The sequence below is a fragment of the Hyla sarda genome, unplaced genomic scaffold (assembly GCF_029499605.1).
Source record: "Hyla sarda isolate aHylSar1 unplaced genomic scaffold, aHylSar1.hap1 scaffold_2604, whole genome shotgun sequence".
In the NCBI taxonomy this organism is placed as follows: Eukaryota; Metazoa; Chordata; class Amphibia; order Anura; family Hylidae; genus Hyla; species Hyla sarda.
Window position 1 is genome coordinate 402 of NW_026609295.1, and position 27,900 is coordinate 28,301.

At 46.2% G+C, this 27,900-nt stretch overlaps 12 non-coding genes and 1 pseudogene across 12 annotated transcripts; all 13 read right to left on the reverse strand.

Annotated features, from left to right (window-relative positions):
• Positions 1-490: 490 nt before the first annotated feature.
• On the reverse strand, positions 491-681 carry LOC130324217 (U2 spliceosomal RNA). Its single transcript, XR_008869287.1, has one exon. It is a non-coding gene; the product is annotated as a U2 spliceosomal RNA (small nuclear RNA).
• Positions 682-2,772: 2,091 nt separating this feature from the next.
• LOC130324229 (U2 spliceosomal RNA) lies at positions 2,773-2,963 on the reverse strand. Its single transcript, XR_008869298.1, has one exon. It is a non-coding gene; the product is annotated as a U2 spliceosomal RNA (small nuclear RNA).
• A 2,086-nt stretch (positions 2,964-5,049) lies between these two features.
• Positions 5,050-5,240, reverse strand: LOC130324232 (U2 spliceosomal RNA). The gene has a single exon (XR_008869299.1). It is a non-coding gene; the product is annotated as a U2 spliceosomal RNA (small nuclear RNA).
• Positions 5,241-7,327: 2,087 nt separating this feature from the next.
• Positions 7,328-7,518, reverse strand: LOC130324233 (U2 spliceosomal RNA). The gene has a single exon (XR_008869300.1). It is a non-coding gene; the product is annotated as a U2 spliceosomal RNA (small nuclear RNA).
• Positions 7,519-9,612: 2,094 nt separating this feature from the next.
• Positions 9,613-9,803, reverse strand: LOC130324234 (U2 spliceosomal RNA). Its single transcript, XR_008869301.1, has one exon. It is a non-coding gene; the product is annotated as a U2 spliceosomal RNA (small nuclear RNA).
• A 2,093-nt stretch (positions 9,804-11,896) lies between these two features.
• On the reverse strand, positions 11,897-12,087 carry LOC130324218 (U2 spliceosomal RNA). Its single transcript, XR_008869288.1, has one exon. It is a non-coding gene; the product is annotated as a U2 spliceosomal RNA (small nuclear RNA).
• Positions 12,088-14,186: 2,099 nt separating this feature from the next.
• Positions 14,187-14,377, reverse strand: LOC130324219 (U2 spliceosomal RNA). Its single transcript, XR_008869289.1, has one exon. It is a non-coding gene; the product is annotated as a U2 spliceosomal RNA (small nuclear RNA).
• Positions 14,378-16,474: 2,097 nt separating this feature from the next.
• Positions 16,475-16,665, reverse strand: LOC130324221 (U2 spliceosomal RNA). Its single transcript, XR_008869290.1, has one exon. It is a non-coding gene; the product is annotated as a U2 spliceosomal RNA (small nuclear RNA).
• A 2,098-nt stretch (positions 16,666-18,763) lies between these two features.
• On the reverse strand, positions 18,764-18,954 carry LOC130324222 (U2 spliceosomal RNA). Its single transcript, XR_008869291.1, has one exon. It is a non-coding gene; the product is annotated as a U2 spliceosomal RNA (small nuclear RNA).
• Positions 18,955-21,051: 2,097 nt separating this feature from the next.
• Positions 21,052-21,242, reverse strand: LOC130324223 (U2 spliceosomal RNA). The gene has a single exon (XR_008869292.1). It is a non-coding gene; the product is annotated as a U2 spliceosomal RNA (small nuclear RNA).
• Positions 21,243-23,345: 2,103 nt separating this feature from the next.
• Positions 23,346-23,536, reverse strand: LOC130324228 (U2 spliceosomal RNA). The gene has a single exon (XR_008869297.1). It is a non-coding gene; the product is annotated as a U2 spliceosomal RNA (small nuclear RNA).
• Positions 23,537-24,230: 694 nt separating this feature from the next.
• On the reverse strand, positions 24,231-24,390 carry LOC130324230 (U2 spliceosomal RNA; annotated as a pseudogene).
• A 2,078-nt stretch (positions 24,391-26,468) lies between these two features.
• LOC130324224 (U2 spliceosomal RNA) lies at positions 26,469-26,659 on the reverse strand. Its single transcript, XR_008869293.1, has one exon. It is a non-coding gene; the product is annotated as a U2 spliceosomal RNA (small nuclear RNA).
• Between the last annotated feature and the right edge of the window lie 1,241 nt (positions 26,660-27,900).

Here is a 27,900-nt window from a genome sequence, read left to right on the forward strand (position 1 = left end):
CAGCCAGGAGACCCCCCCCCCCCCCCCATGTTATGTTACATAGTTACATAGTTAGTACGGTCGAAAAAAGACATATGTCCATCAAGTTCAACCAGGGAATTAAGGGGTAGGGGTGTGGCGCGATATTGGGGAAGGGATGAGATTTTATATTTCTTCATAAGCATTAATCTTATTTTGTCAATTAGGAACATTCAGCACCCACCCGCTATCAAGGCAGCTGCCTATCATGTCATGCCCTACCTGCACAGGTGTGCTGGCTACTCAAATGATCCAATTAAGGAGGCCATTTAGTCAGCAGCAGCAGAAGTCCTGTGCCTGGACGCTCCAACAGGGGCCAGACACAAGCAGAAGCAGAAGCAGCAGAAGCAGCAGCAGCAGCACCACCTTTTGTTTTTTGGCTGCAGCAGCAAGGCCCACAGGGCTGGCTAGCTGGCTAGCCAGCAAGCAGGTAGCAATGAAAGTAGGAATCTTTCTTTTTAACCCTGTAAGGGGGTGGTGCACTGTACCCGAAGATACTGCCATATCGGGTCAATGCATAGGGCGACGGAAGCAAGCTTCGAAATCGGCCCCCGTTCTCAAAAATCCATTTAATATATGGTCCCCAGATAGGGGACGTATCAGATATTAAACTGATAAGAACAGATACTACACTTGATCTTAGCCAAAAGGCCGAGAAGCGATAACCGTGAAAGGGGCGGGCCCAACAAGGTCCCCTTCATGGGCACTATCACTGCTTGCTGTCAGGGAGGCTGCCAGACAATTTTCCATGCACACTCTGGGCTGGGGGGCAGTCAACCACCAGTACACACAGCAGAACCTAAACCCATACCATTATTGCTAAGCAGCAAGACAGGGGCCCATTGCACTCCCACGGGGCCTTTTTAAATGCAATCCATAACCCGGATTTGCCAGGAACCCTTCTTACTCCTCCTACTTGCATGTGACACTGGGCTTAGGATCTGCATAGGAAACACACACACAAGCACACACCTACCTTTGTTGCCTGCAGATGCCTCCTTGGCTGTCCCCAAACGGTATCAAACCAACACCCACGGGAAGCTGTAAGCATAGAGGACATGCCTGCACCCCATTGGACTTACCTGTGTGGGTTAAATCCGGGTTATTTGACAACCTATGGCGGTGATGGTTCTGCTCAGGCAGAGCAGTGCTGATGCTCCTCATAAAGCTGTCGCTGCTGTGAAGGTTCTAGGTGACATCACAAATCCCTATGGTTACATACACAACAAAGCTGGGTTGTTGTTGTTTACACTCTGCAAGGCCTGTGGAAGTGAGTGACATCATAGCACTGTAGTTCTGAGGGTTCTAGATGGATGCAACAATCTCCTGTTGCTTCTATGAAGGCCATAATAGACGACATCACCAAACAGCTCCATAGTCACATACACAGCAAAGGAGAGATGTTGTTTACACCTAGTGATGTCAGTGGTATTGAGTGACATCACAGCACAGTGCTAAGGCTCCTGGGCCTGGACACAGCAGCGGCTGCAATATCTCAACGGAGAATACGTTTATATATATGTGTGTGTGTGCGCGTATATATATATATATATATATATATATATATATATATATATATTCTCCGCCGAAATCACTTTTAAACCCATTTCCACCTTTTTTTCCCTTCTCTTCCTCTTACTTTTTTTTCACGTTTTTTTACGTTTTTCTCCTTTTCGCCTCTTTTCTGGGCGTATTATTCTTCTTTTTCTTCTTTTTTTTCGTCTAATGCATACCCCATCAGTGCAGCAATGCTTATTCAATACCGCCAGCAGATGGAGACACTGGGGGATAATTTTCTAAGGATTTATACTGATTTTTCCTGTCTGAATTTGTCGCACAGAAAGTTGCAGGCCAAATATGTGTGACATTTCTGCGACTTTAGCTTCTAGAGCATTTTTACAACATTATACATAGGTGCTGAATACATAAAAAGCGACTGTTCAGCGACAGACAAGTCGCATCGGCTGAAAGTAGGCCAGAATGTCAGTCCATGTTGGAGCAGGTTTAGATACAGTCTAAAGTATAGATCTCAAAGTCTGTGCACAGAATTTAGCAAGGGCCTCGCACCTTCTGATGCATCAGGTAGGTGCACAATAGCATAGCCTAACCCTCTGTACTTTGGTCTATATTGATGCGGGACATAGACAGCCAGCTGATGACCAATCCATTAGTGCAATGGATGGCTGGAAGCATTTGTCTTTGCCTTTGCAATACCACAGAAGCAATGCATGGTCAATGTACAGCAATGACACACCTGTGTGAACAGCCAGGAGACCCCCCCCCCCCCCCCCATGTTATGTTACATAGTTACATAGTTAGTACGGTCGAAAAAAGACATATGTCCATCAAGTTCAACCAGGGAATTAAGGGGTAGGGGTGTGGCGCGATATTGGGGAAGGGATGAGATTTTATATTTCTTCATAAGCATTAATCTTATTTTGTCAATTAGGAACATTCAGCACCCACCCGCTATCAAGGCAGCTGCCTATCATGTCATGCCCTACCTGCACAGGTGTGCTGGCTACTCAAATGATCCAATTAAGGAGGCCATTTAGTCAGCAGCAGCAGAAGTCCTGTGCCTGGACGCTCCAACAGGGGCCAGACACAAGCAGAAGCAGAAGCAGCAGAAGCAGCAGCAGCAGCACCACCTTTTGTTTTTTGGCTGCAGCAGCAAGGCCCACAGGGCTGGCTAGCTGGCTAGCCAGCAAGCAGGTAGCAATGAAAGTAGGAATCTTTCTTTTTAACCCTGTAAGGGGGTGGTGCACTGTACCCGAAGATACTGCCATATCGGGTCAATGCATAGGGCGACGGAAGCAAGCTTCGAAATCGGCCCCCGTTCTCAAAAATCCATTTAATATATGGTCCCCAGATAGGGGACGTATCAGATATTAAACTGATAAGAACAGATACTACACTTGATCTTAGCCAAAAGGCCGAGAAGCGATAACCGTGAAAGGGGCGGGCCCAACAAGGTCCCCTTCATGGGCACTATCACTGCTTGCTGTCAGGGAGGCTGCCAGACAATTTTCCATGCACACTCTGGGCTGGGGGGCAGTCAACCACCAGTACACACAGCAGAACCTAAACCCATACCATTATTGCTAAGCAGCAAGACAGGGGCCCATTGCACTCCCACGGGGCCTTTTTAAATGCAATCCATAACCCGGATTTGCCAGGAACCCTTCTTACTCCTCCTACTTGCATGTGACACTGGGCTTAGGATCTGCATAGGAAACACACACACAAGCACACACCTACCTTTGTTGCCTGCAGATGCCTCCTTGGCTGTCCCCAAACGGTATCAAACCAACACCCACGGGAAGCTGTAAGCATAGAGGACATGCCTGCACCCCATTGGACTTACCTGTGTGGGTTAAATCCGGGTTATTTGACAACCTATGGCGGTGATGGTTCTGCTCAGGCAGAGCAGTGCTGATGCTCCTCATAAAGCTGTCGCTGCTGTGAAGGTTCTAGGTGACATCACAAATCCCTATGGTTACATACACAACAAAGCTGGGTTGTTGTTGTTTACACTCTGCAAGGCCTGTGGAAGTGAGTGACATCATAGCACTGTAGTTCTGAGGGTTCTAGATGGATGCAACAATCTCCTGTTGCTTCTATGAAGGCCATAATAGACGACATCACCAAACAGCTCCATAGTCACATACACAGCAAAGGAGAGATGTTGTTTACACCTAGTGATGTCAGTGGTATTGAGTGACATCACAGCACAGTGCTAAGGCTCCTGGGCCTGGACACAGCAGCGGCTGCAATATCTCAACGGAGAATACGTTTATATATATGTGTGTGTGTGCGCGTATATATATATATATATATATATATATATATATATATATATATTTCTCCGCCGAAATCACTTTTAAACCCATTTCCACCTTTTTTTCCCTTCTCTTCCTCTTACTTTTTTTTCACGTTTTTTTACGTTTTTCTCCTTTTCGCCTCTTTTCTGGGCGTATTATTCTTCTTTTTCTTCTTTTTTTTCGTCTAATGCATACCCCATCAGTGCAGCAATGCTTATTCAATACCGCCAGCAGATGGAGACACTGGGGGATAATTTTCTAAGGATTTATACTGATTTTTCCTGTCTGAATTTGTCGCACAGAAAGTTGCAGGCCAAATATGTGTGACATTTCTGCGACTTTAGCTTCTAGAGCATTTTTACAACATTATACATAGGTGCTGAATACATAAAAAGCGACTGTTCAGCGACAGACAAGTCGCATCGGCTGAAAGTAGGCCAGAATGTCAGTCCATGTTGGAGCAGGTTTAGATACAGTCTAAAGTATAGATCTCAAAGTCTGTGCACAGAATTTAGCAAGGGCCTCGCACCTTCTGATGCATCAGGTAGGTGCACAATAGCATAGCCTAACCCTCTGTACTTTGGTCTATATTGATGCGGGACATAGACAGCCAGCTGATGACCAATCCATTAGTGCAATGGATGGCTGGAAGCATTTGTCTTTGCCTTTGCAATACCACAGAAGCAATGCATGGTCAATGTACAGCAATGACACACCTGTGTGAACAGCCAGGAGACCCCCCCCCCCCCCCCCATGTTATGTTACATAGTTACATAGTTAGTACGGTCGAAAAAAGACATATGTCCATCAAGTTCAACCAGGGAATTAAGGGGTAGGGGTGTGGCGCGATATTGGGGAAGGGATGAGATTTTATATTTCTTCATAAGCATTAATCTTATTTTGTCAATTAGGAACATTCAGCACCCACCCGCTATCAAGGCAGCTGCCTATCATGTCATGCCCTACCTGCACAGGTGTGCTGGCTACTCAAATGATCCAATTAAGGAGGCCATTTAGTCAGCAGCAGCAGAAGTCCTGTGCCTGGACGCTCCAACAGGGGCCAGACACAAGCAGAAGCAGCAGAAGCAGCAGCAGCAGCACCACCTTTTGTTTTTTGGCTGCAGCAGCAAGGCCCACAGGGCTGGCTAGCTGGCTAGCCAGCAAGCAGGTAGCAATGAAAGTAGGAATCTTTCTTTTTAACCCTGTAAGGGGGTGGTGCACTGTACCCGAAGATACTGCCATATCGGGTCAATGCATAGGGCGACGGAAGCAAGCTTCGAAATCGGCCCCCGTTCTCAAAAATCCATTTAATATATGGTCCCCAGATAGGGGACGTATCAGATATTAAACTGATAAGAACAGATACTACACTTGATCTTAGCCAAAAGGCCGAGAAGCGATAACCGTGAAAGGGGCGGGCCCAACAAGGTCCCCTTCATGGGCACTATCACTGCTTGCTGTCAGGGAGGCTGCCAGACAATTTTCCATGCACACTCTGGGCTGGGGGGCAGTCAACCACCAGTACACACAGCAGAACCTAAACCCATACCATTATTGCTAAGCAGCAAGACAGGGGCCCATTGCACTCCCACGGGGCCTTTTTAAATGCAATCCATAACCCGGATTTGCCAGGAACCCTTCTTACTCCTCCTACTTGCATGTGACACTGGGCTTAGGATCTGCATAGGAAACACACACACAAGCACACACCTACCTTTGTTGCCTGCAGATGCCTCCTTGGCTGTCCCCAAACGGTATCAAACCAACACCCACGGGAAGCTGTAAGCATAGAGGACATGCCTGCACCCCATTGGACTTACCTGTGTGGGTTAAATCCGGGTTATTTGACAACCTATGGCGGTGATGGTTCTGCTCAGGCAGAGCAGTGCTGATGCTCCTCATAAAGCTGTCGCTGCTGTGAAGGTTCTAGGTGACATCACAAATCCCTATGGTTACATACACAACAAAGCTGGGTTGTTGTTGTTTACACTCTGCAAGGCCTGTGGAAGTGAGTGACATCATAGCACTGTAGTTCTGAGGGTTCTAGATGGATGCAACAATCTCCTGTTGCTTCTATGAAGGCCATAATAGACGACATCACCAAACAGCTCCATAGTCACATACACAGCAAAGGAGAGATGTTGTTTACACCTAGTGATGTCAGTGGTATTGAGTGACATCACAGCACAGTGCTAAGGCTCCTGGGCCTGGACACAGCAGCGGCTGCAATATCTCAACGGAGAATACGTTTATATATATGTGTGTGTGTGCGCGTATATATATATATATATATATATATATATATATATATATATATTTCTCCGCCGAAATCACTTTTAAACCCATTTCCACCTTTTTTTCCCTTCTCTTCCTCTTACTTTTTTTTCACGTTTTTTTACGTTTTTCTCCTTTTCGCCTCTTTTCTGGGCGTATTATTCTTCTTTTTCTTCTTTTTTTTCGTCTAATGCATACCCCATCAGTGCAGCAATGCTTATTCAATACCGCCAGCAGATGGAGACACTGGGGGATAATTTTCTAAGGATTTATACTGATTTTTCCTGTCTGAATTTGTCGCACAGAAAGTTGCAGGCCAAATATGTGTGACATTTCTGCGACTTTAGCTTCTAGAGCATTTTTACAACATTATACATAGGTGCTGAATACATAAAAAGCGACTGTTCAGCGACAGACAAGTCGCATCGGCTGAAAGTAGGCCAGAATGTCAGTCCATGTTGGAGCAGGTTTAGATACAGTCTAAAGTATAGATCTCAAAGTCTGTGCACAGAATTTAGCAAGGGCCTCGCACCTTCTGATGCATCAGGTAGGTGCACAATAGCATAGCCTAACCCTCTGTACTTTGGTCTATATTGATGCGGGACATAGACAGCCAGCTGATGACCAATCCATTAGTGCAATGGATGGCTGGAAGCATTTGTCTTTGCCTTTGCAATACCACAGAAGCAATGCATGGTCAATGTACAGCAATGACACACCTGTGTGAACAGCCAGGAGACCCCCCCCCCCCCCCATGTTATGTTACATAGTTACATAGTTAGTACGGTCGAAAAAAGACATATGTCCATCAAGTTCAACCAGGGAATTAAGGGGTAGGGGTGTGGCGCGATATTGGGGAAGGGATGAGATTTTATATTTCTTCATAAGCATTAATCTTATTTTGTCAATTAGGAACATTCAGCACCCACCCGCTATCAAGGCAGCTGCCTATCATGTCATGCCCTACCTGCACAGGTGTGCTGGCTACTCAAATGATCCAATTAAGGAGGCCATTTAGTCAGCAGCAGCAGAAGTCCTGTGCCTGGACGCTCCAACAGGGGCCAGACACAAGCAGAAGCAGAAGCAGCAGAAGCAGCAGCAGCACCACCTTTTGTTTTTTGGCTGCAGCAGCAAGGCCCACAGGGCTGGCTAGCTGGCTAGCCAGCAAGCAGGTAGCAATGAAAGTAGGAATCTTTCTTTTTAACCCTGTAAGGGGGTGGTGCACTGTACCCGAAGATACTGCCATATCGGGTCAATGCATAGGGCGACGGAAGCAAGCTTCGAAATCGGCCCCCGTTCTCAAAAATCCATTTAATATATGGTCCCCAGATAGGGGACGTATCAGATATTAAACTGATAAGAACAGATACTACACTTGATCTTAGCCAAAAGGCCGAGAAGCGATAACCGTGAAAGGGGCGGGCCCAACAAGGTCCCCTTCATGGGCACTATCACTGCTTGCTGTCAGGGAGGCTGCCAGACAATTTTCCATGCACACTCTGGGCTGGGGGGCAGTCAACCACCAGTACACACAGCAGAACCTAAACCCATACCATTATTGCTAAGCAGCAAGACAGGGGCCCATTGCACTCCCACGGGGCCTTTTTAAATGCAATCCATAACCCGGATTTGCCAGGAACCCTTCTTACTCCTCCTACTTGCATGTGACACTGGGCTTAGGATCTGCATAGGAAACACACACACAAGCACACACCTACCTTTGTTGCCTGCAGATGCCTCCTTGGCTGTCCCCAAACGGTATCAAACCAACACCCACGGGAAGCTGTAAGCATAGAGGACATGCCTGCACCCCATTGGACTTACCTGTGTGGGTTAAATCCGGGTTATTTGACAACCTATGGCGGTGATGGTTCTGCTCAGGCAGAGCAGTGCTGATGCTCCTCATAAAGCTGTCGCTGCTGTGAAGGTTCTAGGTGACATCACAAATCCCTATGGTTACATACACAACAAAGCTGGGTTGTTGTTGTTTACACTCTGCAAGGCCTGTGGAAGTGAGTGACATCATAGCACTGTAGTTCTGAGGGTTCTAGATGGATGCAACAATCTCCTGTTGCTTCTATGAAGGCCATAATAGACGACATCACCAAACAGCTCCATAGTCACATACACAGCAAAGGAGAGATGTTGTTTACACCTAGTGATGTCAGTGGTATTGAGTGACATCACAGCACAGTGCTAAGGCTCCTGGGCCTGGACACAGCAGCGGCTGCAATATCTCAACGGAGAATACGTTTATATATATGTGTGTGTGTGCGCGTATATATATATATATATATATATATATATATATATATATATATATTTCTCCGCCGAAATCACTTTTAAACCCATTTCCACCTTTTTTTCCCTTCTCTTCCTCTTACTTTTTTTTCACGTTTTTTTACGTTTTTCTCCTTTTCGCCTCTTTTCTGGGCGTATTATTCTTCTTTTTCTTCTTTTTTTTCGTCTAATGCATACCCCATCAGTGCAGCAATGCTTATTCAATACCGCCAGCAGATGGAGACACTGGGGGATAATTTTCTAAGGATTTATACTGATTTTTCCTGTCTGAATTTGTCGCACAGAAAGTTGCAGGCCAAATATGTGTGACATTTCTGCGACTTTAGCTTCTAGAGCATTTTTACAACATTATACATAGGTGCTGAATACATAAAAAGCGACTGTTCAGCGACAGACAAGTCGCATCGGCTGAAAGTAGGCCAGAATGTCAGTCCATGTTGGAGCAGGTTTAGATACAGTCTAAAGTATAGATCTCAAAGTCTGTGCACAGAATTTAGCAAGGGCCTCGCACCTTCTGATGCATCAGGTAGGTGCACAATAGCATAGCCTAACCCTCTGTACTTTGGTCTATATTGATGCGGGACATAGACAGCCAGCTGATGACCAATCCATTAGTGCAATGGATGGCTGGAAGCATTTGTCTTTGCCTTTGCAATACCACAGAAGCAATGCATGGTCAATGTACAGCAATGACACACCTGTGTGAACAGCCAGGAGACCCCCCCCCCCCCCCCCATGTTATGTTACATAGTTACATAGTTAGTACGGTCGAAAAAAGACATATGTCCATCAAGTTCAACCAGGGAATTAAGGGGTAGGGGTGTGGCGCGATATTGGGGAAGGGATGAGATTTTATATTTCTTCATAAGCATTAATCTTATTTTGTCAATTAGGAACATTCAGCACCCACCCGCTATCAAGGCAGCTGCCTATCATGTCATGCCCTACCTGCACAGGTGTGCTGGCTACTCAAATGATCCAATTAAGGAGGCCATTTAGTCAGCAGCAGCAGAAGTCCTGTGCCTGGACGCTCCAACAGGGGCCAGACACAAGCAGAAGCAGAAGCAGCAGAAGCAGCAGCAGCAGCACCACCTTTTGTTTTTTGGCTGCAGCAGCAAGGCCCACAGGGCTGGCTAGCTGGCTAGCCAGCAAGCAGGTAGCAATGAAAGTAGGAATCTTTCTTTTTAACCCTGTAAGGGGGTGGTGCACTGTACCCGAAGATACTGCCATATCGGGTCAATGCATAGGGCGACGGAAGCAAGCTTCGAAATCGGCCCCCGTTCTCAAAAATCCATTTAATATATGGTCCCCAGATAGGGGACGTATCAGATATTAAACTGATAAGAACAGATACTACACTTGATCTTAGCCAAAAGGCCGAGAAGCGATAACCGTGAAAGGGGCGGGCCCAACAAGGTCCCCTTCATGGGCACTATCACTGCTTGCTGTCAGGGAGGCTGCCAGACAATTTTCCATGCACACTCTGGGCTGGGGGGCAGTCAACCACCAGTACACACAGCAGAACCTAAACCCATACCATTATTGCTAAGCAGCAAGACAGGGGCCCATTGCACTCCCACGGGGCCTTTTTAAATGCAATCCATAACCCGGATTTGCCAGGAACCCTTCTTACTCCTCCTACTTGCATGTGACACTGGGCTTAGGATCTGCATAGGAAACACACACACAAGCACACACCTACCTTTGTTGCCTGCAGATGCCTCCTTGGCTGTCCCCAAACGGTATCAAACCAACACCCACGGGAAGCTGTAAGCATAGAGGACATGCCTGCACCCCATTGGACTTACCTGTGTGGGTTAAATCCGGGTTATTTGACAACCTATTGCGGTGATGGTTCTGCTCAGGCAGAGCAGTGCTGATGCTCCTCATAAAGCTGTCGCTGCTGTGAAGGTTCTAGGTGACATCACAAATCCCTATGGTTACATACACAACAAAGCTGGGTTGTTGTTGTTTACACTCTGCAAGGCCTGTGGAAGTGAGTGACATCATAGCACTGTAGTTCTGAGGGTTCTAGATGGATGCAACAATCTCCTGTTGCTTCTATGAAGGCCATAATAGACGACATCACCAAACAGCTCCATAGTCACATACACAGCAAAGGAGAGATGTTGTTTACACCTAGTGATGTCAGTGGTATTGAGTGACATCACAGCACAGTGCTAAGGCTCCTGGGCCTGGACACAGCAGCGGCTGCAATATCTCAACGGAGAATACGTTTATATATATGTGTGTGTGTGCGCGTATATATATATATATATATATATATATATATATATATATATATATTTCTCCGCCGAAATCACTTTTAAACCCATTTCCACCTTTTTTTCCCTTCTCTTCCTCTTACTTTTTTTTCACGTTTTTTTACGTTTTTCTCCTTTTCGCCTCTTTTCTGGGCGTATTATTCTTCTTTTTCTTCTTTTTTTTCGTCTAATGCATACCCCATCAGTGCAGCAATGCTTATTCAATACCGCCAGCAGATGGAGACACTGGGGGATAATTTTCTAAGGATTTATACTGATTTTTCCTGTCTGAATTTGTCGCACAGAAAGTTGCAGGCCAAATATGTGTGACATTTCTGCGACTTTAGCTTCTAGAGCATTTTTACAACATTATACATAGGTGCTGAATACATAAAAAGCGACTGTTCAGCGACAGACAAGTCGCATCGGCTGAAAGTAGGCCAGAATGTCAGTCCATGTTGGAGCAGGTTTAGATACAGTCTAAAGTATAGATCTCAAAGTCTGTGCACAGAATTTAGCAAGGGCCTCGCACCTTCTGATGCATCAGGTAGGTGCACAATAGCATAGCCTAACCCTCTGTACTTTGGTCTATATTGATGCGGGACATAGACAGCCAGCTGATGACCAATCCATTAGTGCAATGGATGGCTGGAAGCATTTGTCTTTGCCTTTGCAATACCACAGAAGCAATGCATGGTCAATGTACAGCAATGACACACCTGTGTGAACAGCCAGGAGACCCCCCCCCCCCCCCCATGTTATGTTACATAGTTACATAGTTAGTACGGTCGAAAAAAGACATATGTCCATCAAGTTCAACCAGGGAATTAAGGGGTAGGGGTGTGGCGCGATATTGGGGAAGGGATGAGATTTTATATTTCTTCATAAGCATTAATCTTATTTTGTCAATTAGGAACATTCAGCACCCACCCGCTATCAAGGCAGCTGCCTATCATGTCATGCCCTACCTGCACAGGTGTGCTGGCTACTCAAATGATCCAATTAAGGAGGCCATTTAGTCAGCAGCAGCAGAAGTCCTGTGCCTGGACGCTCCAACAGGGGCCAGACACAAGCAGAAGCAGAAGCAGCAGAAGCAGCAGCAGCAGCACCACCTTTTGTTTTTTGGCTGCAGCAGCAAGGCCCACAGGGCTGGCTAGCTGGCTAGCCAGCAAGCAGGTAGCAATGAAAGTAGGAATCTTTCTTTTTAACCCTGTAAGGGGGTGGTGCACTGTACCCGAAGATACTGCCATATCGGGTCAATGCATAGGGCGACGGAAGCAAGCTTCGAAATCGGCCCCCGTTCTCAAAAATCCATTTAATATATGGTCCCCAGATAGGGGACGTATCAGATATTAAACTGATAAGAACAGATACTACACTTGATCTTAGCCAAAAGGCCGAGAAGCGATAACCGTGAAAGGGGCGGGCCCAACAAGGTCCCCTTCATGGGCACTATCACTGCTTGCTGTCAGGGAGGCTGCCAGACAATTTTCCATGCACACTCTGGGCTGGGGGGCAGTCAACCACCAGTACACACAGCAGAACCTAAACCCATACCATTATTGCTAAGCAGCAAGACAGGGGCCCATTGCACTCCCACGGGGCCTTTTTAAATGCAATCCATAACCCGGATTTGCCAGGAACCCTTCTTACTCCTCCTACTTGCATGTGACACTGGGCTTAGGATCTGCATAGGAAACACACACACAAGCACACACCTACCTTTGTTGCCTGCAGATGCCTCCTTGGCTCTCCCCAAACGGTATCAAACCAACACCCACGGGAAGCTGTAAGCATAGAGGACATGCCTGCACCCCATTGGACTTACCTGTGTGGGTTAAATCCGGGTTATTTGACAACCTATGGCGGTGATGGTTCTGCTCAGGCAGAGCAGTGCTGATGCTCCTCATAAAGCTGTCGCTGCTGTGAAGGTTCTAGGTGACATCACAAATCCCTATGGTTACATACACAACAAAGCTGGGTTGTTGTTGTTTACACTCTGCAAGGCCTGTGGAAGTGAGTGACATCATAGCACTGTAGTTCTGAGGGTTCTAGATGGATGCAACAATCTCCTGTTGCTTCTATGAAGGCCATAATAGACGACATCACCAAACAGCTCCATAGTCACATACACAGCAAAGGAGAGATGTTGTTTACACCTAGTGATGTCAGTGGTATTGAGTGACATCACAGCACAGTGCTAAGGCTCCTGGGCCTGGACACAGCAGCGGCTGCAATATCTCAACGGAGAATACGTTTATATATATGTGTGTGTGTGCGCGTATATATATATATATATATATATATATATATATATATATATATATATTTCTCCGCCGAAATCACTTTTAAACCCATTTCCACCTTTTTTTCCCTTCTCTTCCTCTTACTTTTTTTTCACGTTTTTTTACGTTTTTCTCCTTTTCGCCTCTTTTCTGGGCGTATTATTCTTCTTTTTCTTCTTTTTTTTCGTCTAATGCATACCCCATCAGTGCAGCAATGCTTATTCAATACCGCCAGCAGATGGAGACACTGGGGGATAATTTTCTAAGGATTTATACTGATTTTTCCTGTCTGAATTTGTCGCACAGAAAGTTGCAGGCCAAATATGTGTGACATTTCTGCGACTTTAGCTTCTAGAGCATTTTTACAACATTATACATAGGTGCTGAATACATAAAAAGCGACTGTTCAGCGACAGACAAGTCGCATCGGCTGAAAGTAGGCCAGAATGTCAGTCCATGTTGGAGCAGGTTTAGATACAGTCTAAAGTATAGATCTCAAAGTCTGTGCACAGAATTTAGCAAGGGCCTCGCACCTTCTGATGCATCAGGTAGGTGCACAATAGCATAGCCTAACCCTCTGTACTTTGGTCTATATTGATGCGGGACATAGACAGCCAGCTGATGACCAATCCATTAGTGCAATGGATGGCTGGAAGCATTTGTCTTTGCCTTTGCAATACCACAGAAGCAATGCATGGTCAATGTACAGCAATGACACACCTGTGTGAACAGCCAGGAGACCCCCCCCCCCCCCCCCCCCATGTTATGTTACATAGTTACATAGTTAGTACGGTCGAAAAAAGACATATGTCCATCAAGTTCAACCAGGGAATTAAGGGGTAGGGGTGTGGCGCGATATTGGGGAAGGGATGAGATTTTATATTTCTTCATAAGCATTAATCTTATTTTGTCAATTAGGAACATTCAGCACCCACCCGCTATCAAGGCAGCTGCCTATCATGTCATGCCCTACCTGCACAGGTGTGCTGGCTACTCAAATGATCCAATTAAGGAGGCCATTTAGTCAGCAGCAGCAGAAGTCCTGTGCCTGGACGCTCCAACAGGGGCCAGACACAAGCAGAAGCAGAAGCAGCAGAAGCAGCAGCAGCAGCACCACCTTTTGTTTTTTGGCTGCAGCAGCAAGGCCCACAGGGCTGGCTAGCTGGCTAGCCAGCAAGCAGGTAGCAATGAAAGTAGGAATCTTTCTTTTTAACCCTGTAAGGGGGTGGTGCACTGTACCCGAAGATACTGCCATATCGGGTCAATGCATAGGGCGACGGAAGCAAGCTTCGAAATCGGCCCCCGTTCTCAAAAATCCATTTAATATATGGTCCCCAGATAGGGGACGTATCAGATATTAAACTGATAAGAACAGATACTACACTTGATCTTAGCCAAAAGGCCGAGAAGCGATAACCGTGAAAGGGGCGGGCCCAACAAGGTCCCCTTCATGGGCACTATCACTGCTTGCTGTCAGGGAGGCTGCCAGACAATTTTCCATGCACACTCTGGGCTGGGGGGCAGTCAACCACCAGTACACACAGCAGAACCTAAACCCATACCATTATTGCTAAGCAGCAAGACAGGGGCCCATTGCACTCCCACGGGGCCTTTTTAAATGCAATCCATAACCCGGATTTGCCAGGAACCCTTCTTACTCCTCCTACTTGCATGTGACACTGGGCTTAGGATCTGCATAGGAAACACACACACAAGCACACACCTACCTTTGTTGCCTGCAGATGCCTCCTTGGCTGTCCCCAAACGGTATCAAACCAACACCCACGGGAAGCTGTAAGCATAGAGGACATGCCTGCACCCCATTGGACTTACCTGTGTGGGTTAAATCCGGGTTATTTGACAACCTATGGCGGTGATGGTTCTGCTCAGGCAGAGCAGTGCTGATGCTCCTCATAAAGCTGTCGCTGCTGTGAAGGTTCTAGGTGACATCACAAATCCCTATGGTTACATACACAACAAAGCTGGGTTGTTGTTGTTTACACTCTGCAAGGCCTGTGGAAGTGAGTGACATCATAGCACTGTAGTTCTGAGGGTTCTAGATGGATGCAACAATCTCCTGTTGCTTCTATGAAGGCCATAATAGACGACATCACCAAACAGCTCCATAGTCACATACACAGCAAAGGAGAGATGTTGTTTACACCTAGTGATGTCAGTGGTATTGAGTGACATCACAGCACAGTGCTAAGGCTCCTGGGCCTGGACACAGCAGCGGCTGCAATATCTCAACGGAGAATACGTTTATATATATGTGTGTGTGTGCGCGTATATATATATATATATATATATATATATATATATATATATATATATATTTCTCCGCCGAAATCACTTTTAAACCCATTTCCACCTTTTTTTCCCTTCTCTTCCTCTTACTTTTTTTTCACGTTTTTTTACGTTTTTCTCCTTTTCGCCTCTTTTCTGGGCGTATTATTCTTCTTTTTCTTCTTTTTTTTCGTCTAATGCATACCCCATCAGTGCAGCAATGCTTATTCAATACCGCCAGCAGATGGAGACACTGGGGGATAATTTTCTAAGGATTTATACTGATTTTTCCTGTCTGAATTTGTCGCACAGAAAGTTGCAGGCCAAATATGTGTGACATTTCTGCGACTTTAGCTTCTAGAGCATTTTTACAACATTATACATAGGTGCTGAATACATAAAAAGCGACTGTTCAGCGACAGACAAGTCGCATCGGCTGAAAGTAGGCCAGAATGTCAGTCCATGTTGGAGCAGGTTTAGATACAGTCTAAAGTATAGATCTCAAAGTCTGTGCACAGAATTTAGCAAGGGCCTCGCACCTTCTGATGCATCAGGTAGGTGCACAATAGCATAGCCTAACCCTCTGTACTTTGGTCTATATTGATGCGGGACATAGACAGCCAGCTGATGACCAATCCATTAGTGCAATGGATGGCTGGAAGCATTTGTCTTTGCCTTTGCAATACCACAGAAGCAATGCATGGTCAATGTACAGCAATGACACACCTGTGTGAACAGCCAGGAGACCCCCCCCCCCCCCCCATGTTATGTTACATAGTTACATAGTTAGTACGGTCGAAAAAAGACATATGTCCATCAAGTTCAACCAGGGAATTAAGGGGTAGGGGTGTGGCGCGATATTGGGGAAGGGATGAGATTTTATATTTCTTCATAAGCATTAATCTTATTTTGTCAATTAGGAACATTCAGCACCCACCCGCTATCAAGGCAGCTGCCTATCATGTCATGCCCTACCTGCACAGGTGTGCTGGCTACTCAAATGATCCAATTAAGGAGGCCATTTAGTCAGCAGCAGCAGAAGTCCTGTGCCTGGACGCTCCAACAGGGGCCAGACACAAGCAGAAGCAGAAGCAGCAGAAGCAGCAGCAGCAGCACCACCTTTTGTTTTTTGGCTGCAGCAGCAAGGCCCACAGGGCTGGCTAGCTGGCTAGCCAGCAAGCAGGTAGCAATGAAAGTAGGAATCTTTCTTTTTAACCCTGTAAGGGGGTGGTGCACTGTACCCGAAGATACTGCCATATCGGGTCAATGCATAGGGCGACGGAAGCAAGCTTCGAAATCGGCCCCCGTTCTCAAAAATCCATTTAATATATGGTCCCCAGATAGGGGACGTATCAGATATTAAACTGATAAGAACAGATACTACACTTGATCTTAGCCAAAAGGCCGAGAAGCGATAACCGTGAAAGGGGCGGGCCCAACAAGGTCCCCTTCATGGGCACTATCACTGCTTGCTGTCAGGGAGGCTGCCAGACAATTTTCCATGCACACTCTGGGCTGGGGGGCAGTCAACCACCAGTACACACAGCAGAACCTAAACCCATACCATTATTGCTAAGCAGCAAGACAGGGGCCCATTGCACTCCCACGGGGCCTTTTTAAATGCAATCCATAACCCGGATTTGCCAGGAACCCTTCTTACTCCTCCTACTTGCATGTGACACTGGGCTTAGGATCTGCATAGGAAACACACACACAAGCACACACCTACCTTTGTTGCCTGCAGATGCCTCCTTGGCTGTCCCCAAACGGTATCAAACCAACACCCACGGGAAGCTGTAAGCATAGAGGACATGCCTGCACCCCATTGGACTTACCTGTGTGGGTTAAATCCGGGTTATTTGACAACCTATGGCGGTGATGGTTCTGCTCAGGCAGAGCAGTGCTGATGCTCCTCATAAAGCTGTCGCTGCTGTGAAGGTTCTAGGTGACATCACAAATCCCTATGGTTACATACACAACAAAGCTGGGTTGTTGTTGTTTACACTCTGCAAGGCCTGTGGAAGTGAGTGACATCATAGCACTGTAGTTCTGAGGGTTCTAGATGGATGCAACAATCTCCTGTTGCTTCTATGAAGGCCATAATAGACGACATCACCAAACAGCTCCATAGTCACATACACAGCAAAGGAGAGATGTTGTTTACACCTAGTGATGTCAGTGGTATTGAGTGACATCACAGCACAGTGCTAAGGCTCCTGGGCCTGGACACAGCAGCGGCTGCAATATCTCAACGGAGAATACGTTTATATATATGTGTGTGTGTGCGCGTATATATATATATATATATATATATATATATATATATATATATATATTTCTCCGCCGAAATCACTTTTAAACCCATTTCCACCTTTTTTTCCCTTCTCTTCCTCTTACTTTTTTTTCACGTTTTTTTACGTTTTTCTCCTTTTCGCCTCTTTTCTGGGCGTATTATTCTTCTTTTTCTTCTTTTTTTTCGTCTAATGCATACCCCATCAGTGCAGCAATGCTTATTCAATACCGCCAGCAGATGGAGACACTGGGGGATAATTTTCTAAGGATTTATACTGATTTTTCCTGTCTGAATTTGTCGCACAGAAAGTTGCAGGCCAAATATGTGTGACATTTCTGCGACTTTAGCTTCTAGAGCATTTTTACAACATTATACATAGGTGCTGAATACATAAAAAGCGACTGTTCAGCGACAGACAAGTCGCATCGGCTGAAAGTAGGCCAGAATGTCAGTCCATGTTGGAGCAGGTTTAGATACAGTCTAAAGTATAGATCTCAAAGTCTGTGCACAGAATTTAGCAAGGGCCTCGCACCTTCTGATGCATCAGGTAGGTGCACAATAGCATAGCCTAACCCTCTGTACTTTGGTCTATATTGATGCGGGACATAGACAGCCAGCTGATGACCAATCCATTAGTGCAATGGATGGCTGGAAGCATTTGTCTTTGCCTTTGCAATACCACAGAAGCAATGCATGGTCAATGTACAGCAATGACACACCTGTGTGAACAGCCAGGAGACCCCCCCCCCCCCCCCCCCATGTTATGTTACATAGTTACATAGTTAGTACGGTCGAAAAAAGACATATGTCCATCAAGTTCAACCAGGGAATTAAGGGGTAGGGGTGTGGCGCGATATTGGGGAAGGGATGAGATTTTATATTTCTTCATAAGCATTAATCTTATTTTGTCAATTAGGAACATTCAGCACCCACCCGCTATCAAGGCAGCTGCCTATCATGTCATGCCCTACCTGCACAGGTGTGCTGGCTACTCAAATGATCCAATTAAGGAGGCCATTTAGTCAGCAGCAGCAGAAGTCCTGTGCCTGGACGCTCCAACAGGGGCCAGACACAAGCAGAAGCAGAAGCAGCAGAAGCAGCAGCAGCAGCACCACCTTTTGTTTTTTGGCTGCAGCAGCAAGGCCCACAGGGCTGGCTAGCTGGCTAGCCAGCAAGCAGGTAGCAATGAAAGTAGGAATCTTTCTTTTTAACCCTGTAAGGGGGTGGTGCACTGTACCCGAAGATACTGCCATATCGGGTCAATGCATAGGGCGACGGAAGCAAGCTTCGAAATCGGCCCCCGTTCTCAAAAATCCATTTAATATATGGTCCCCAGATAGGGGACGTATCAGATATTAAACTGATAAGAACAGATACTACACTTGATCTTAGCCAAAAGGCCGAGAAGCGATAACCGTGAAAGGGGCGGGCCCAACAAGGTCCCCTTCATGGGCACTATCACTGCTTGCTGTCAGGGAGGCTGCCAGACAATTTTCCATGCACACTCTGGGCTGGGGGGCAGTCAACCACCAGTACACACAGCAGAACCTAAACCCATACCATTATTGCTAAGCAGCAAGACAGGGGCCCATTGCACTCCCACGGGGCCTTTTTAAATGCAATCCATAACCCGGATTTGCCAGGAACCCTTCTTACTCCTCCTACTTGCATGTGACACTGGGCTTAGGATCTGCATAGGAAACACACACACAAGCACACACCTACCTTTGTTGCCTGCAGATGCCTCCTTGGCTGTCCCCAAACGGTATCAAACCAACACCCACGGGAAGCTGTAAGCATAGAGGACATGCCTGCACCCCATTGGACTTACCTGTGTGGGTTAAATCCGGGTTATTTGACAACCTATGGCGGTGATGGTTCTGCTCAGGCAGAGCAGTGCTGATGCTCCTCATAAAGCTGTCGCTGCTGTGAAGGTTCTAGGTGACATCACAAATCCCTATGGTTACATACACAACAAAGCTGGGTTGTTGTTGTTTACACTCTGCAAGGCCTGTGGAAGTGAGTGACATCATAGCACTGTAGTTCTGAGGGTTCTAGATGGATGCAACAATCTCCTGTTGCTTCTATGAAGGCCATAATAGACGACATCACCAAACAGCTCCATAGTCACATACACAGCAAAGGAGAGATGTTGTTTACACCTAGTGATGTCAGTGGTATTGAGTGACATCACAGCACAGTGCTAAGGCTCCTGGGCCTGGACACAGCAGCGGCTGCAATATCTCAACGGAGAATACGTTTATATATATGTGTGTGTGTGCGCGTATATATATATATATATATATATATATATATATATATATATATATATATTTCTCCGCCGAAATCACTTTTAAACCCATTTCCACCTTTTTTTCCCTTCTCTTCCTCTTACTTTTTTTTCACGTTTTTTTACGTTTTTCTCCTTTTCGCCTCTTTTCTGGGCGTATTATTCTTCTTTTTCTTCTTTTTTTTCGTCTAATGCATACCCCATCAGTGCAGCAATGCTTATTCAATACCGCCAGCAGATGGAGACACTGGGGGATAATTTTCTAAGGATTTATACTGATTTTTCCTGTCTGAATTTGTCGCACAGAAAGTTGCAGGCCAAATATGTGTGACATTTCTGCGACTTTAGCTTCTAGAGCATTTTTACAACATTATACATAGGTGCTGAATACATAAAAAGCGACTGTTCAGCGACAGACAAGTCGCATCGGCTGAAAGTAGGCCAGAATGTCAGTCCATGTTGGAGCAGGTTTAGATACAGTCTAAAGTATAGATCTCAAAGTCTGTGCACAGAATTTAGCAAGGGCCTCGCACCTTCTGATGCATCAGGTAGGTGCACAATAGCATAGCCTAACCCTCTGTACTTTGGTCTATATTGATGCGGGACATAGACAGCCAGCTGATGACCAATCCATTAGTGCAATGGATGGCTGGAAGCATTTGTCTTTGCCTTTGCAATACCACAGAAGCAATGCATGGTCAATGTACAGCAATGACACACCTGTGTGAACAGCCAGGAGACCCCCCCCCCCCCCCCATGTTATGTTACATAGTTACATAGTTAGTACGGTCGAAAAAAGACATATGTCCATCAAGTTCAACCAGGGAATTAAGGGGTAGGGGTGTGGCGCGATATTGGGGAAGGGATGAGATTTTATATTTCTTCATAAGCATTAATCTTATTTTGTCAATTAGGAACATTCAGCACCCACCCGCTATCAAGGCAGCTGCCTATCATGTCATGCCCTACCTGCACAGGTGTGCTGGCTACTCAAATGATCCAATTAAGGAGGCCATTTAGTCAGCAGCAGCAGAAGTCCTGTGCCTGGACGCTCCAACAGGGGCCAGACACAAGCAGAAGCAGAAGCAGCAGAAGCAGCAGCAGCAGCACCACCTTTTGTTTTTTGGCTGCAGCAGCAAGGCCCACAGGGCTGGCTAGCTGGCTAGCCAGCAAGCAGGTAGCAATGAAAGTAGGAATCTTTCTTTTTAACCCTGTAAGGGGGTGGTGCACTGTACCCGAAGATACTGCCATATCGGGTCAATGCATAGGGCGACGGAAGCAAGCTTCGAAATCGGCCCCCGTTCTCAAAAATCCATTTAATATATGGTCCCCAGATAGGGGACGTATCAGATATTAAACTGATAAGAACAGATACTACACTTGATCTTAGCCAAAAGGCCGAGAAGCGATAACCGTGAAAGGGGCGGGCCCAACAAGGTCCCCTTCATGGGCACTATCACTGCTTGCTGTCAGGGAGGCTGCCAGACAATTTTCCATGCACACTCTGGGCTGGGGGGCAGTCAACCACCAGTACACACAGCAGAACCTAAACCCATACCATTATTGCTAAGCAGCAAGACAGGGGCCCATTGCACTCCCACGGGGCCTTTTTAAATGCAATCCATAACCCGGATTTGCCAGGAACCCTTCTTACTCCTCCTACTTGCATGTGACACTGGGCTTAGGATCTGCATAGGAAACACACACACAAGCACACACCTACCTTTGTTGCCTGCAAATGCCTCCTTGGCTGTCCCCAAACGGTATCAAACCAACACCCACGGGAAGCTGTAAGCATAGAGGACATGCCTGCACCCCATTGGACTTACCTGTGTGGGTTAAATCCGGGTTATTTGACAACCTATGGCGGTGATGGTTCTGCTCAGGCAGAGCAGTGCTGATGCTCCTCATAAAGCTGTCGCTGCTGTGAAGGTTCTAGGTGACATCACAAATCCCTATGGTTACATACACAACAAAGCTGGGTTGTTGTTGTTTACACTCTGCAAGGCCTGTGGAAGTGAGTGACATCATAGCACTGTAGTTCTGAGGGTTCTAGATGGATGCAACAATCTCCTGTTGCTTCTATGAAGGCCATAATAGACGACATCACCAAACAGCTCCATAGTCACATACACAGCAAAGGAGAGATGTTGTTTACACCTAGTGATGTCAGTGGTATTGAGTGACATCACAGCACAGTGCTAAGGCTCCTGGGCCTGGACACAGCAGCGGCTGCAATATCTCAACGGAGAATACGTTTATATATATGTGTGTGTGTGCGCGTATATATATATATATATATATATATATATATATATATATATATATATATATATATATTTCTCCGCCGAAATCACTTTTAAACCCATTTCCACCTTTTTTTCCCTTCTCTTCCTCTTACTTTTTTTTCACGTTTTTTTACGTTTTTCTCCTTTTCGCCTCTTTTCTGGGCGTATTATTCTTCTTTTTCTTCTTTTTTTTCGTCTAATGCATACCCCATCAGTGCAGCAATGCTTATTCAATACCGCCAGCAGATGGAGACACTGGGGGATAATTTTCTAAGGATTTATACTGATTTTTCCTGTCTGAATTTGTCGCACAGAAAGTTGCAGGCCAAATATGTGTGACATTTCTGCGACTTTAGCTTCTAGAGCATTTTTACAACATTATACATAGGTGCTGAATACATAAAAAGCGACTGTTCAGCGACAGACAAGTCGCATCGGCTGAAAGTAGGCCAGAATGTCAGTCCATGTTGGAGCAGGTTTAGATACAGTCTAAAGTATAGATCTCAAAGTCTGTGCACAGAATTTAGCAAGGGCCTCGCACCTTCTGATGCATCAGGTAGGTGCACAATAGCATAGCCTAACCCTCTGTACTTTGGTCTATATTGATGCGGGACATAGACAGCCAGCTGATGACCAATCCATTAGTGCAATGGATGGCTGGAAGCATTTGTCTTTGCCTTTGCAATACCACAGAAGCAATGCATGGTCAATGTACAGCAATGACACACCTGTGTGAACAGCCAGGAGACCCCCCCCCCCCCCATGTTATGTTACATAGTTACATAGTTAGTACGGTCGAAAAAAGACATATGTCCATCAAGTTCAACCAGGGAATTAAGGGGTAGGGGTGTGGCGCGATATTGGGGAAGGGATGAGATTTTATATTTCTTCATAAGCATTAATCTTATTTTGTCAATTAGGAACATTCAGCACCCACCCGCTATCAAGGCAGCTGCCTATCATGTCATGCCCTACCTGCACAGGTGTGCTGGCTACTCAAATGATCCAATTAAGGAGGCCATTTAGTCAGCAGCAGCAGAAGTCCTGTGCCTGGACGCTCCAACAGGGGCCAGACACAAGCAGAAGCAGAAGCAGCAGAAGCAGCAGCAGCAGCACCACCTTTTGTTTTTTGGCTGCAGCAGCAAGGCCCACAGGGCTGGCTAGCTGGCTAGCCAGCAAGCAGGTAGCAATGAAAGTAGGAATCTTTCTTTTTAACCCTGTAAGGGGGTGGTGCACTGTACCCGAAGATACTGCCATATCGGGTCAATGCATAGGGCGACGGAAGCAAGCTTCGAAATCGGCCCCCGTTCTCAAAAATCCATTTAATATATGGTCCCCAGATAGGGGACGTATCAGATATTAAACTGATAAGAACAGATTTTTTTTTTTTTTTTTTTTTTTTTTTTTAAAGCCGAGGAACGTGCTTTCGATTCACCCAAAGTGCAAGAAAAAGTGCAAACGTGTTACACTAAAAAAAAACGTGCACAAAGGATGCGGTCTATCGCAAGCCCTTCTCCGATAGGAGAGAGGCCCCCCAACAACCCTTACCCTTCGCCTCCGGACCAAAAGGTACCTGCGAGGTTCCAGGTTCGATGTCCCTTTTCGCCGAAGCTACTAGGAGACCACAAATGCTCCCGGCATCCCCCTTGGCGTTAGCCAAGGTATCTGCCCGCAGAGCCGATTACGGTAGGTACCCTGCAAAGCAGGAGTACCCGGGGTGTTTGCAGGGAGGTGCGGAACCTAATGGCCACACACACCTCCCCTAGACCGCCAGGAGGGACACCCAGAAGGGCTACCGCATCCTGACAAATCCTGTGAACACACAACACGCAAAAAGTGACACAGTGAGACAAAAAATAAATAAATAAGTGAATGTGTGCAGATATACTGCCCGGACATCCGGCCGGATCTATAAAAATTTCTCTGATCCTAGCCAGAAGGCCGGGAATCAAGAGGTGAGTGCCACAAGGTGAAGAGATTATGGTGCCCGTGCTTCAACTCAGTGAGCCTATTCTCCCAGTGAGTTTCGGCACCTCGGGGTCACCACTCCCCGAGGCACAAAAGTACCTCGGCTCTAGACCCTCTCAGCCTCATGGCGAGACCCGGAGGGAACAGGTCACATCGGGGCAGCCGTCGAGCTGATTCCTCAGAACCAGCCCCGGAAAGCCCTGGTACACCTGCATCCTCCATGCAGCACCCATCCCCACCAGCATGAAAACTGATAAGAACAGATACTACACTTGATCTTAGCCAAAAGGCCGAGAAGCGATAACCGTGAAAGGGGCGGGCCCAACAAGGTCCCCTTCATGGGCACTATCACTGCTTGCTGTCAGGGAGGCTGCCAGACAATTTTCCATGCACACTCTGGGCTGGGGGGCAGTCAACCACCAGTACACACAGCAGAACCTAAACCCATACCATTATTGCTAAGCAGCAAGACAGGGGCCCATTGCACTCCCACGGGGCCTTTTTAAATGCAATCCATAACCCGGATTTGCCAGGAACCCTTCTTACTCCTCCTACTTGCATGTGACACTGGGCTTAGGATCTGCATAGGAAACACACACACAAGCACACACCTACCTTTGTTGCCTGCAGATGCCTCCTTGGCTGTCCCCAAACGGTATCAAACCAACACCCACGGGAAGCTGTAAGCATAGAGGACATGCCTGCACCCCATTGGACTTACCTGTGTGGGTTAAATCCGGGTTATTTGACAACCTATGGCGGTGATGGTTCTGCTCAGGCAGAGCAGTGCTGATGCTCCTCATAAAGCTGTCGCTGCTGTGAAGGTTCTAGGTGACATCACAAATCCCTATGGTTACATACACAACAAAGCTGGGTTGTTGTTGTTTACACTCTGCAAGGCCTGTGGAAGTGAGTGACATCATAGCACTGTAGTTCTGAGGGTTCTAGATGGATGCAACAATCTCCTGTTGCTTCTATGAAGGCCATAATAGACGACATCACCAAACAGCTCCATAGTCACATACACAGCAAAGGAGAGATGTTGTTTACACCTAGTGATGTCAGTGGTATTGAGTGACATCACAGCACAGTGCTAAGGCTCCTGGGCCTGGACACAGCAGCGGCTGCAATATCTCAACGGAGAATACGTTTATATATATGTGTGTGTGTGCGCGTATATATATATATATATATATATATATATATTTCTCCGCCGAAATCACTTTTAAACCCATTTCCACCTTTTTTTCCCTTCTCTTCCTCTTACTTTTTTTTCACGTTTTTTTACGTTTTTCTCCTTTTCGCCTCTTTTCTGGGCGTATTATTCTTCTTTTTCTTCTTTTTTTTCGTCTAATGCATACCCCATCAGTGCAGCAATGCTTATTCAATACCGCCAGCAGATGGAGACACTGGGGGATAATTTTCTAAGGATTTATACTGATTTTTCCTGTCTGAATTTGTCGCACAGAAAGTTGCAGGCCAAATATGTGTGACATTTCTGCGACTTTAGCTTCTAGAGCATTTTTACAACATTATACATAGGTGCTGAATACATAAAAAGCGACTGTTCAGCGACAGACAAGTCGCATCGGCTGAAAGTAGGCCAGAATGTCAGTCCATGTTGGAGCAGGTTTAGATACAGTCTAAAGTATAGATCTCAAAGTCTGTGCACAGAATTTAGCAAGGGCCTCACACCTTCTGATGCATCAGGTAGGTGCACAATAGCATAGCCTAACCCTCTGTACTTTGGTCTATATTGATGCGGGACATAGACAGCCAGCTGATGACCAATCCATTAGTGCAATGGATGGCTGGAAGCATTTGTCTTTGCCTTTGCAATACCACAGAAGCAATGCATGGTCAATGTACAGCAATGACACACCTGTGTGAACAGCCAGGAGACACCCCCCCCCCCCCATGTTATGTTACATAGTTACATAGTTAGTACGGTCGAAAAAAGACATATGTCCATCAAGTTCAACCAGGGAATTAAGGGGTAGGGGTGTGGCGCGATATTGGGGAAGGGATGAGATTTAATATTTCTTCATAAGCATTAATCTTATTTTGTCAATTAGGAACATTCAGCACCCACCCGCTATAAAGGCAGCTGCCTATCATGTCATGCCCTACCTGCACAGGTGTGCTGGCTACTCAAATGATCCAATTAAGGAGGCCATTTAGTCAGCAGCAGCAGAAGTCCTGTGCCTGGACGCTCCAACAGGGGCCAGACACAAGCAGAAGCAGAAGCAGCAGAAGCAGCAGCAGCAGCACCACCTTTTGTTTTTTGGCTGCAGCAGCAAGGCCCACAGGGCTGGCTAGCTGGCTAGCCAGCAAGCAGGTAGCAATGAAAGTAGGAATCTTTCTTTTTAACCCTGTAAGGGGGTGGTGCACTGTACCCGAAGATACTGCCATATCGGGTCAATGCATAGGGCGACGGAAGCAAGCTTCGAAATCGGCCCCCGTTCTCAAAAATCCATTTAATATATGGTCCCCAGATAGGGGACGTATCAGATATTAAACTGATAAGAACAGATACTACACTTGATCTTAGCCAAAAGGCCGAGAAGCGATAACCGTGAAAGGGGCGGGCCCAACAAGGTCCCCTTCATGGGCACTATCACTGCTTGCTGTCAGGGAGGCTGCCAGACAATTTTCCATGCACACTCTGGGCTGGGGGGCAGTCAACCACCAGTACACACAGCAGAACCTAAACCCATACCATTATTGCTAAGCAGCAAGACAGGGGCCCATTGCACTCCCACGGGGCCTTTTTAAATGCAATCCATAACCCGGATTTGCCAGGAACCCTTCTTACTCCTCCTACTTGCATGTGACACTGGGCTTAGGATCTGCATAGGAAACACACACACAAGCACACACCTACCTTTGTTGCCTGCAGATGCCTCCTTGGCTGTCCCCAAACGGTATCAAACCAACACCCACGGGAAGCTGTAAGCATAGAGGACATGCCTGCACCCCATTGGACTTACCTGTGTGGGTTAAATCCGGGTTATTTGACAACCTATGGCGGTGATGGTTCTGCTCAGGCAGAGCAGTGCTGATGCTCCTCATAAAGCTATCGCTGCTGTGAAGGTTCTAGGTGACATCACAAATCCCTATGGTTACATACACAACAAAGCTGGGTTGTTGTTGTTTACACTCTGCAAGGCCTGTGGAAGTGAGTGACATCATAGCACTGTAGTTCTGAGGGTTCTAGATGGATGCAACAATCTCCTGTTGCTTCTATGAAGGCCATAATAGACGACATCACCAAACAGCTCCATAGTCACATACACAGCAAAGGAGAGATGTTGTTTACACCTAGTGATGTCAGTGGTATTGAGTGACATCACAGCACAGTGCTAAGGCTCCTGGGCCTGGACACAGCAGCGGCTGCAATATCTCAACGGAGAATACGTTTATATATATGTGTGTGTGTGCGCGTATATATATATATATATATATATATATATATATATATATATATATTTCTCCGCCGAAATCACTTTTAAACCCATTTCCACCTTTTTTTCCCTTCTCTTCCTCTTACTTTTTTTTCACGTTTTTTTACGTTTTTCTCCTTTTCGCCTCTTTTCTGGGCGTATTATTCTTCTTTTTCTTCTTTTTTTTCGTCTAATGCATACCCCATCAGTGCAGCAATGCTTATTCAATACCGCCAGCAGATGGAGACACTGGGGGATAATTTTCTAAGGATTTATACTGATTTTTCCTGTCTGAATTTGTCGCACAGAAAGTTGCAGGCCAAATATGTGTGACATTTCTGCGACTTTAGCTTCTAGAGCATTTTTACA